The sequence below is a fragment of the Sus scrofa genome, chromosome 17 (genome assembly GCF_000003025.6).
Source record: "Sus scrofa isolate TJ Tabasco breed Duroc chromosome 17, Sscrofa11.1, whole genome shotgun sequence".
Classification (NCBI taxonomy): Eukaryota; Metazoa; Chordata; class Mammalia; order Artiodactyla; family Suidae; genus Sus; species Sus scrofa.
Genome location: NC_010459.5, coordinates 56,991,808 through 57,004,256, shown reverse-complemented (window position 1 = coordinate 57,004,256; position 12,449 = coordinate 56,991,808). Strand labels below are relative to the sequence as shown.

At 47.0% G+C, this 12,449-nt stretch overlaps 1 protein-coding gene across 2 annotated transcripts in view; it reads right to left on the bottom strand.

The window, feature by feature from the left end:
• Positions 1 to 12,449, bottom strand: part of CASS4 (Cas scaffolding protein family member 4) — a 41,533-nt gene that overhangs the window by 28,050 nt on the left and 1,034 nt on the right.

Sequence of the window (12,449 nt, the reverse complement as noted above, 5' to 3'; positions counted from 1 at the left end):
TATGCAGATAGGCTTAGAAAGATCAAAGCAGTGCGAATGGTGCTGTTGACTTGTGGATGTTTCTATCATATTTTAAAGCACATCATGTTCGAGAGAGAGAGAGAGAGAGAGAGAGAGAGAGAGAGAGAGAGAGAAAGAAAGAGAAAGAAAAGTTTCCAAGAGCCTAGGAAAAATCCCCACACCACCTCCATTTTTCCCACCCACATTCTCCAAAAAAGGGAAGAAAGACAGAGGAAGGAGGACACCCCCGAGGAAGAAACAAAGTGCTCTCGTGACACTTCTGTTGTGAGAGTTGATGGGTGACAAAGCTGAACACTCTGCAAGGCCACCTCCAGAGAGACGAGAGGGGGGTCGGCATGCTTTTAAGGGGTCACAGCAAAGACCGTCTGGGAAGGCTCCCCACTTTGCAAACCCCACACAACAAGGCAGATTTCTTACACGCCATGTGTCTCAGCTCATATCCAGTTCCTTTAATTACTCAAAGAGGAAATCCACGCTCATCTTTCTAGTGCATATTAAGTCATGTTCATGTGGTTTGCTATTTAGCCAATAAGGATGGCTCAGGGCTTTTTAACTCTGTGCCAGGCACTGAGATTAGTAATTAGCACTTATTACCTCACTGGATAGTCACCAGCCCATGAAGCAGGCACTATCACTAATACCCATGTAAGAGGGGAGAAAGCTTAGGCACAGAGAGGGTGGGTGAGTAGTGTAGGGTTGCTCAGACAGCAAGGAATAGAACCCAGATTGACAGAGGCAGTTTTGGCCCTGGAGTCTGTCCTTTTAGCACCATCTCCATTGCAAGACGGCACGTGTGTTTTGATGAAAGACAGAAGGCCGTGGTACACCTCTAGAGAGAGGGATGGTAAGCTGATAAAAACATTCACAGTCAGTGGGGTGAGTTGTATGGTTAGAGTATCAGGATTGATTCTGTATCAAGAATCAGAAAATGGCTTCAATGTAATTACCGATACCTAATGACATGGTTGTATAATGGAATACTATACAGCCGTTAAAAAGAATGAGGTGGAGTTTATACGAGATGAAATGGAATAATCTCTTAAATACAGTATTTTTATTTTAAAAAGAAAGATGTGAAACTGTAGATGGCATGCCTCCATGTATTCTTTTATGAGTACAGTAACTTTCTGGGAGATGATATAAGCTGTTGGGGTTCTTTCTCTGGCCAGGAGAACTGAAGACCAGGAAAACTTAGAGATCTGGGATTTTAAAGGAAAATATGCTTTCAGTCCATGTTCACTGGTACAGGTCAATTCCTTTTTTTTTTTTTTTTGGCCATGTCTGTGGCATGCAGAAGTTCCCAGGCTGGGGACAGAACTGGCACAGCAGCAACCCAAGCCACAGCAGTGATAATGCTAGATCCTTAACCCACTGTGCCACCAGGGAATTCCCCAGCACAGTTTGAATTTTAAAAAACCATGTTTACAGGGAGTTCCTGCTGTGGTGCAGTGGGTTAAGGATTCAGCATTGTTGCAGCTGTAGTGTAGGTCACAGCCCCAGCTTGGATTCGATCCCTGGCCTGGGAACTTTCATATGCTGTGTGGGGTGGCCAAAAAAACAAACAAAACAGAAATCCCCCCCCAAAATTATGTGTACATGTTCTGCTTTTTCAATATAAAAATCTAGTCTTTTTTTGTTTTTTTTTTTTTGGTCTTTTTAGAGTCGCACTTGCAGCATATGGAAGTTCTCAGGCTAGGGGTCAAATTGCAGCTGCAGCTGCAAGCCTACATCACAGCCACAGCAATGCCGGATCCTTAACCCACTGAGCGAGGCTGGGGATTGAACCCGAGTCCTTATGGATACTGGTCAGTTCTTAACCCGCTGAGCCACAATGGGAAATACTAAAAATCTAGGCTTTAAAAGGGATTCTTATGGCTCATCAGGTTAAGGATGCTCTTCTTGGGGAAGAGAATGGCTTCTGCATTGGTGAACTTGAGCTCCTGTTTGTCATGACCATTGAAGCCTGTTCTACTCCCAGATTTGATAGACAGGAACCTTGACCAAGTCAGTCTTAATCTCGGCCCCAAACATTTTGCCACACAAAAGCATCTGGAGAAACCCTTCTTGAACTTCCAGGATAACTGACACTGTCAATGCAAGTCACACTGCCCATCTATCCGAGGACCAGTTACAGCACGGAAGATGCTGGAAAGTGCCTGGACAGTTGCTGAGAATCAGATGACTGTGTGTGTGGTTCTCTGGCCCCAGATCCTTGAGAGCAGGGCTGCAGCATAAAGACACCCAGAGAAGGCAACAAAAACCCCCCTCTTAAATAAACAGGGTCTAGCCGCAGGTGTGTTAAGAATCACAGAAGTTTAGGCCTGAAGAAGCTTTAAGGGTTTTTCTGGCCCAGCCTTGGGCAAGTTAGGCATCGAATGAGTCCCCAGGCAAATGGGGGAGGCTTGCTGCCCTTTGGCCACCACCACGTCCCCCCCTTTGGCTGGGCACAGAATGACATGGATTGTGAGCACAAACACCTGGGCCAGACGGGATGGTCCCCAAGACTAGAAGTTAGGACGAGCAGGTGCAGGACCCTGAAGGAAGGCCTGAGGAGAATCCCTTGCTGCTTTCCTTCCCTGGGGACTCAGAGCGTGAGGTCTGCAGGCCATCAGGCCACCGCCCCTTTCTCTTTCTCTTTCTCTAAGTGATCTTGACTTTTCTTTCCTCCCGTGAAATTTCAGGAGCTTTCCCTAGCTTTATTTACAGAGAAAAGTCAAAATCCACAAGTCGAGGGAACTGAGAGCTCTGAAAATAGCAACGGGGTCTATTTCACAAGCAGAGCTTGCCCTGAGATTTGCAACTACGCTATTTCTTCTAAAGTGTCAGGCCCAACATGGTGAGAGAAATAGTGTGCCCTCCTGCAGAACTCGAGATGGCTGCAACGAGCTGCCTCTCCTTCTTAGAAATATTTGGATTTTTTTTTTTTTTTGATGAGGTGACAGCTAAGTAATTTCTTGCACCACCCCACAACATCAAAAAGAGTTGTTTCTCTTGGAGCTGTGCTAAAAAAAAAAACCTTAGCAAAGTAGTTAAATGAAAGATGCTGAGGCAAAACTGCGTTTTTCTTGTGGTTAATATTGAATTTGCCAGATAGGCTTGGAAAATAACTGAGTTTCAGCTTCAGTTCTGCTTTTGAAAAAAAAACTGAAAAGTCCTAGACTGAAGGCTCCAGAAGGTATAGAAAGTGATCTGAAGTCATCTAACTGAGATACTGAAACTTCCTTTTGCTGATTATTTGTATACTTAAAGGCACATGTATGCTTTAAAAAAAAAAAAACTTAACTGGATAGACTGTAACTTTCTAAACAAAATATGATTCCTCTCTTTTTTGTTTCAAAACTTGGGACATAAGACAACTGCCAGTAATTTCCATTGGTGGAAGAGTCATTACCTTCCTTATCTTTGGGGGAAAAAAACCAAAATAACAAGCCATGGACCCCTTTACACGGTCACCTCTGAGTCCTAAGCAATGGGACAGTTGCAGGAAACAGAGGCCGGAAAAGAGAAAGGCGGACCCTCACATTCAGCTCCATTTGGATCCTTCACAGAAATTACTTTTAAAGGCAATTAGTCCATATCCTGGGAAACACTGGCAGAAATTGGGAGGGAGATCCTTCTCTAGCAATTGGTGCTGGAACGTCGGGAGGTTTGGGTCTGAAACATTTGTTGTGTCTGGACAGTGCTCTTTCTGCAGCTGTCCCGCCAGCAGATCTGGGCGGACACCCACCGCCAGGGGTGGGAAAGTTTAGGGCCCTTCCCCACCCTCCATCTGAATGCAAACAGCCAGTGATGGGCTTCGCTATGGGCTCTGGGGACGTGAATAAGCCTGGTGAACTTGGAAATGAGACGGGATGCGAGGGCACAAGAATAACCTCCATAAAAGAGTCAGTCCTTGTTTTCCCAATGCCTCCAAAAAGGATCTGGCAATGGCATTGCCTACACACAAGCCCAAAGTGTCACGGATTTCTCCATGACAACGCCGACTCTGGTCCCTCCAGCTTTGAATCCTGCCAGTGGTTCAGATGAAAAGGCCTCTCGTTACAGGAACTCTGTAGCCACAGAAAGCACTGCCTACTTTCTAATGAGACTTTGAGGAAGAGGTTGTGACCAGAAAAAAATTCCAAGCTACCCAATGGAAGTGAAACATTTTCTCCCCGGATGCCTGAATAAGCATATGGAAGTTCCCAGGCTGGAGGTCGAATTGGAACTACAGCTGCTGGCCTACTGTCACAGCCACAGCAACGCCAGATCCAAGCTGCATCTGTGACCTACACGGCAGCTCACGGCAATGCCAGATCCTTAACCCACTGAGTGAAGCCAGGGATGGAACCTGCATCCTCATGAATGCTAGTCGAGTTCTTAACCCGCTGAGCCTCAATGGAAACTCCCACATTTGGGTCTTACCTGGATCGAGTTGTTTGAATGTTCTTTCCTTATTCACGGGGATCTTGCTAAAATGCACTTTTCATACTTCGTGGATTCAACATTTCTTTATTAAGCACTTACTGTATGTCTGACAACATGTCCTGTGGGGGGAACAAGGTGAACCAGGCTGCCTGGGTCTAAGCTCAGGGTTGAAGCGATGCAACAAGGAAGATCTTGGTCTTCTAAGTAACTGACCTTTTTGGGATGTGGCCCAAGACAGGGCTGTGTTACACCACGCTGTATCCTGGAACGTATAGGGCCTCACGGACCCAGCATATTTATTCACCTGTCCCCCAACTCCAAGTTCATCCCTTCCTAGATAAGTTCCTGAATTCTTAAGATACCTGCTTTGAGGAAAAGAGCTGAGAGCAAGGTTGGGGCAAGGTAAGTGGCTGAGGATTCAGCCCCCTCTTGTGAAAAATTCACGGAGGGAGGAGGGCAAGTAATTGAGAACTTCCCAGGGCCTCAGGATCCGCATCTGGAAGTGCAGGTTCCCACCTGGCTGCAACCCTTGCTTTTTTTTTTTTTTAATGGTCGCACCTGTGCCACATGGGAGTTCCCGGGTCAGGGATTGAATTTGAGCTGCACCTGCAGCCACACTCAATCCTTTAACCCACTGCACCAGGCTGGGGATCAAACCCTTGTCTCTACAGGGACCCGAGATGCTGCAGTTGGATTCTTAACCCACTGCGCCACAGCAGGAACTCCAACCCCTGCATTTTGCGTGGTTGCTTTTCTTGTTTTTATCTACTTCATGGAAACCATCCCAGGGATTAAAGAAAATGACAGATGGGATCCTTCCCTTTCTCATCTTTTCCTTCCTTTTTTTCTTGTTTTGAAGGGTAAAAGGGGCAAGAGGCATGGAGATGAAAGAAGGTGTTTCGTGTCCTGTGATTGGTCATAAGCAATTACACCAATGCCAGTTAGGAGAAAGCTTCGTCTAAGACTGTGTTTCTTAAACTCTGTGTTTCTCTTAACTGCACGCTTCCTGTCGTATCCATGTCTGTACCTTCTTAATTTAAAGTAAAATGTTGAATTAAGCCAATTAAAAAGAAATCACTCTCCCGAAGCAATATGACCTGCGAAATTACAAGTTGTTGATTAGTTTTAATTTTTTACAATGCATATATACATATGTTACTATTATTATTTTTCATTAGGGCTGCACCCGAGGTATATGGAGGTTCCCAGGCTAGGGGTCGAATCAGAGCTGCAGCTGCCGGCCTACACCACAGCCACAGCAACGCCAGATCCGAGCCATGTCTGCGACCTACACCACAGCTCACGGCAATGTTGGATCCTTAACCCACTGAGCAAGGCCAGGGATCGAACCCACATCCTTATGGATGCTAGTCAGACTCCTCACCACTAAGCCGAGATGGGAACTCCATATATATATATATGTAATTTTTTTTTTTTTGTCTTTTTGCCTTTTCTAGGGCTACTTCCGCAGCATATGGAGGTTCCCAGGCTAGGGATAGAATTGGAGCTGTAGCCACTGGCCTACACCAGAGCCACAGCAACGTGGGATCTGAGCCGCATCTGCAACCTACACCACAGCTCACAGTAACACTGGATCCTTAACCCACTGAGCGAGGCCAGGGATTGAACCCGCAACCTCATGGTTCCTAGTCGCATTCGTCAACCACTGCACCACGATGGGAACTCCATACATATGTTAAAATACATAGCTAACATAAAAAAAATATATTCTGTGTGTCGTACCTAAAATCATCCTGTGGGAAAGAGGTCACAGTCCCTGCAGGGTGAGTTTCCATTTGATGAGGAAGAATTCAAAGCTGGTCCACCCTGTCTCATGGATCCAGAGCAATGAGTGAAGGTTCATGCTTGTTTACCAAATTCTCCATTTCCCTGGGTCATTTTAGGGGTGTTAGGAAAGCAACGAACCACCTGTTCCTCAAGCTCTTCTCTTGTTCTGTTGGTGGTTCCTGTTCACTGGGCTTATTTATTTTGTTGTCAGTAATGGGCCACAGATAAACTCACTGCAGCCTTGCACAAGACACCACCAGGAAGCTCCTGTTAATTGTTCCTGTTGATTTCCTGAAGGCCGTGGACCCCTCACTTTGGGAAACATCAGTGTAAAAAGACAAAAGCAACTTGACAGTTCTCGCTATTAGTAATTGACTCTCTTGCCCTCTCAACCTCCTGAGAGTTTAAATTCTGAACCAAAGCAGACATGCCACAAGGACCATTTACTTTTGGTCAAACTCGACGGCCAAGGCCTCCAAGGGCGAGGCATCCTCCTTACTGCTTGCGCACCCAGTTTGCGCCCCTCCAACCCCCAAATGAAGGCTGCTTGTAACACGTGTAACACACAAAACCCGCTCTTGATTCAAGGAGCAATAGTTTAAAGAAAAAGAACAAGAGATCCAGGAACTTATAACCGCTTGGAGAACTGCTCTCTAGAGTGACTGGGCAGATGAGTAGCCCCGACTCGCCCACGAATGACAGTTCCTGGAGGCATTTTAAGAGCCTCCGAAGCCTCCCAGCAGAGAAGCGGGAGATGCGGTCCGGGGCGCACGCTGTGTGCTGGGCACTGATTCTGTCCTTGCTGTGGGCACGCCAGTCAACGAACGGTGTATGAGCCACGCATTGGGAAATGGCTCCTAAAATAGTCATTTCCCCTTTTTGCAACTCATGTTGGAGTATTCGAATATCACTTGCAGCGACATCTTTTTTTTTTTTTTTGTTACCAGCCTCCCCACCTTCCTCCTTTGAAGTTATTTCCCCTCCAGGCCCTTGTCATTTCCTCCCTTAGTCATCACAGTTCCAAAATGACCACACCATGTTTCTATAGCTTCCCCATTCCATTATCATGAGGCCACTTTCCTTTGAATAGTCTCTTCAGGGGTAAGTGGTGATGTGCTGTTTTGCTTTTTTTTTTTTTTTTTTTTTTTTTTTTAAGTGAGCTCTATAGCAAATATAATGATATGAGAATAAAGGTTATCAAACAGGGGCAAGAATAACAGAATGTGACGGACTTATGCCACTGATGACATCTTAGTAAATATTGAGAAAGGGAGAGTTCCCACTGTGGTGCAATGAGATTGGCAATGTCTCTGGAGCCCTGGGATGCAGATTCAATACCCAGCCCAGCACAGGAGGTTAAGGATCTGGCATTACCACAGCTGCACTCTGGGAACTCCATGTGCCATGGGGTGGCCAAAAGGAGAAAAAGAAAAAAAGAATAAAAAAAAGCAACTTTATTAAAAAAAAAAAAAACATTGAGAAAGGGTACTGGACACTTGTCTTCTGCGACACTTAGAGCACAGTGTCTGGCTCAGGATGCATGGAATGAATGAAAGCGATGTTGTCTCAACAGAAAATGGAAATAAAGTTGGTGGAAAATAGTTTCTTTTTTAAAAAAATATGCAGCACAAGTAGTTCCTTAAAAGCCACTTATACCTTAACATACTCTTCATTCTGGTCACACCTCCTGACAGTCTGAAACACCAAACAGTTTTTTTCAGAAGTCAGGGCCAACAATTCCCCGTGCCCACTGAGGACAGCATGGTACCATCCAAACTGGAAAACAAAGCCATCTGCTCTGTCCTGACTCATCTCCCTGCTTCTGCTCTCTCCTTCCAACTGTGCTGCACAGCAGCCTGCGTGGTCTCTTAAAAACGTGCGCAGACCTCGTCATCTCCTGCTTCAAATGGGCTGGTGGCTTCCTCTGCAGTTAGAATGCACCTCAAAGTTCTTACAGGGCCCCCGAGGCCCAACCCTGCTTTCCCCTCAGATCTCCTTTCAGACCCCTTGCCCCCCTTGTTAACTCTGCTCCAACAACACCGGCCTTTTCGCGGATACGCTGCTCTGCTGAATTCATTCCTGCCTTTGCATTTGCTGTTCCCTCTGCCTGGAATGCTTTTCCCAGCATTCTGGTTTCCAGAGGGACCCTTTCTGTCCACCACCTCTATTAAGTCATCCTGTTTTGTTCCCTGACGGCAGTTATCAGCACCTGCAATACCCGTTTACTCATTTTACTAACTGTCTGACTCCACTGGACTGTCAGCTCTGTGTTGACGCCCCAGGCCCCCAGAGCTCAATAACTCTGTGTTGGGTGAAAACCTAAACAGTAGACAAGGATTTCCAGCAGGGTGCTGTGTCTGCCTCTTTTGCCCGGGGAGGCAGGTGAAGGGATGAAGTTGCTGGACAAGTTCAGAGGGAGACCACAGGTCCTTGCCTTCATTTGCAAAGGCTCAGACCTCAGGCAACATCTGACCACGGGAGGAGGTGGGCAATTCTCAAGCATCCAGGCCGAGTGCCGGGTCAGGTTGGGGCCAGGCAGGGGTTAGAAGAGTTGAGAGTCAGGGGTGACCTCTGTTCCCAGACATCTGGCAAACAGGAAGTAGCGTTCCTGTCCTCGAGGCCGTGATGCAAGGGCTCTTCTGCATTCCCTGTAAGCTCGCCTCCATTCTCACACACCAAGCAAGGTGCTTACTGAGCACCTACCATGTGCAGGTGCTACTGCAGGCACCAGAGAGGCAGCATTGCAGAAGGCCCAGGTCTGCCCCTCGTGGAGCTGACATTTCAGAGGGTGCAACAAACAAATGCAACGCCATTTCCACTCTTGCTGAGTGAGGATGAGACAGATGATGAGAGTGATGGGGTGGGTGCGGAGAGGAAGGCCCTTTAGGTGGGCTGCTCCCGAGAGGCCTCGGGGTCAGGCGATGCTTGAGAGGAGGACCAGTGGTCCAGCCACAGGAGAGAGGAGCGTCCCAAGGCTGGGAACAGCAGGGGAGAGGGAAGGGATTGGAGGTGGGGAGCTGGTGGGCCTGGGCTCAGGCCAGGCTAGCGGGCCAGGGCGAGTTCTCTGCACCTGACCCCACGCGCCCGTCTTCCGCAAAGACTGAGTTCCGAATGCCCGTTTACCACCTCGGTGCTTCCAAAGGTACCAGGAGAGCCTGAAATCGCTCTGCACTCACAAACGAAGCCTCGCTGAGTGGTGATGCCCAGAAACACCGGAGCAAGAGAGTCTTGCCAGGAGGCAGCCTGTCGGTGTCTAAACCAGCCTTGGGCGTGTTGGTGATTTTTTTTTTCTTTCTTTCTTTCTTTCTTTCTTTTTTTTTTTTTAAATTCTAAGTCTTTGTCTAGATGCTCCTGGAGTGAGAACCACTCCACTCAGCTGAGATGGAAGAGGACCCAAGGATGTTTGCTTTTTAGTTGATACTGAGTCTGAGATGTTGAGCCAGGACGTTGACATGTTCTTAAAACATAAATATTATTTTGATCCTTTCTCTGGACCACCCATGCTTTAGGAACATGATAAAGACATCCGTTTGAAAACGCCCCTCAGGAAACCAAGTGAGCATCCAACTTGCAGCGCTACTCATGAAAGAGAGGAAGTGTAAATCGCAAAGAAAGTAGGTTTTCAAATTTCAGAAAGTCTCAGAAAGTGATGGAAAATAAACACCACGCTGCTTTGACCCAGGATTCCTCTTTTGACTCCTGGACATTTACTCCAGGGAAGCAAAGACGTCTGGCACAAAGATGCTCTTTTCAGTGTCACCTCTAATGACATGCACCCGCGAACGGGGACACGCTCAGAGGGAAACACAATTTGCGACGAATGGGACTGAATCACTCTAAAGGACATGCAGTCCCCATTTTCAAAAAGAAGGCGCTTTTGAAACTACCAAAAATCCAAAGCAAGGGCTTACATGTAATAAAACCACTTATTCACCTTGTCTCGGAGACCTTATTTTATTTTATTTCGTTTGCTTTTTAGGGCTGCACCCACAGCATATGGCGGTTCCCAGGCTAGAGGTTGAATCAGAGCTACCTACAGCTGTTGGTCTACACCACAGCCACAGCAACACCAGATCTGAGCCGCGTCTGTGACCTCCACCACCAGCTCATGGCAACGCCAGATCCTTAACCCACTGAGTGAGGCCAGGGATCGAACCCACAACCTCACAGTTCCCAGTCAGATGTGTTTCTGCTGGGCCACCACGGGACCTCCTAGGGCATTTCTGGAATCGAGTAGAACATGGAGTCGCTCAGCTACAGTCCACTCAGCAGGCAAGGGAGAAGTGGGATTTACTACCTCGGCCACGCGAACAGCCTCTACCTTTGTTGAGCTGCACTGTCTGAGGCCATTTCTTAGCTCTAAAATCATCGTGGTTTAGAAGAGTTTTCTATTCATTTTATCAGACGCTTAGGGAAAACCTAACACAAAGTCAGGCAATGACACAGACCCTGCTGTGCACAAAGATGAAATTCTACAGACAAGGAGCCCTTGGTTGGTTGTCAAGCAGCAACCGTGGGGCACAGCCTGGGAGGGCGGCTGCTGTTCATGCCTGTACACAGGCTGACCCTGGGGCACGAAAGGCGTCTGGGTGCCCCTGAATGAAAGTCGGGGTTGCTTTCAAGTCAAATGCATGAAAGCTGAGAGCCACGCACATGGTATGAGCCCCTTAAGCCTGTGTTACCATTTAATCAAAAGCATTGAAGACAAAGCGGTCAATCAATGTTGCTAAAACGGATGGAGCTCCAATCCGTCCTGCTCATTGTGCAAGACAAGAAGCTCAGCCTGTTCAGCTACTGCCCCTATTCCCGTAAAACCTTTAAAAAACGCATAGTATCTTCTATGTGTGCTGGCAGTTCCGCAGGGATGCCCAAGAAATCGGGACCTGGCTGCCCCTGGACTTGGGGTGAAGACTTGGTTTCCTGGCCTGCTGCTGCCCTTACTGGGCAGGGCATCAGTGGGAGCTGGGACATCACTGCCTAGGTCGAGGTTGCCACACTATGGCCTGCGGACCCAACCCGCATGACCCCTCCTAGAGTGAGGAAAGATTTTATATTTTAAAAGACTATGAAAACAAAAAATATGCACCAGAGATTATAGCTGGGTCACAAAGCTTAAAATCCTGTCTAGCTCTTGATGAAAAGATGCTGACTGCTGACCTAAGGGTCAGCATGGACTGAGTGGTTTAGAGCTGGGGCCCTGGGCAGTCTGCCTGGGTGTAACCCCTGGCCTTCCACTCGCTAGCGAATGACCCACGAGATCTGCTTTCCTCATCTATAAAGTGGGGCTCCGAGTAGCACATCTGCTCAGGGAGACATCCAGAGAAATGAGAAAATGCAAATGGCCCACACAACACAGGGCCTGGCAGATGGACAGTCAGTAAGGGTTGGCGGGAATTATCTGCACACTATTGATGATTGACTTTCAGGGGTGCTGCCGCGAATGTCAGATACAGGTTACACGCATCTATATATACAGGTTAATTGAACATGGTCAAATGCTACCGAAATGAGGGAGCATAAACGGCACATACATAAAAAGAAATCCGAATCACAAAAAGAACTGTAACTGATCCCCTCTGCTGTGCACTTGAAACACATGTACATCCACTAGACTCCAACTCAAAACGAAAGTTAAATTAAAAACTGGATGGGCATAGAGAAGGTCAGCGTCATGAAGGAAAAGCAGAAGGAGCGGCTGTTCTAGACCAGGGGTGACAGAGACCCAGCACACGATATGTGCGGCCCTGGAGTGAATTCCGGGCTGGAACCGCAAACAAACCACAGACAAACACATCACGAAGTAAAAACTGCCCCCAAAGCGAAAGAGGATATTTTTGGATTTTTGGAAAATGCGAATGTAGCCTATGTCTAAATATACACAAATAGATACACACGAATGTGACAAAATGCCAGGGATCGGTCAATGTCGGTAAAAGACATGCGCAGGTTGATGGAATTCACTTTTTCCCCATTTTCCCAATGGTTTAAAAGTTTTCAAAGAAAATAGCTGGGTAGAGAATTCAAGGGTCGTTACACTATTTACACACCATCTACCTAAGAGAGACTGTCGTGCGTTGTTCAGCCATACATTCCACCAGTGGCTCCTGTTATGATTGTTGGAATAATAAATAACACATTTAATTCATATAAACAGACTCCCCATTTCATAACTGTTTTCAGTTCTTTTTCCAGTTCTACTTAAAAATTTAAAAAGATGTAGCAAAATAACCTTG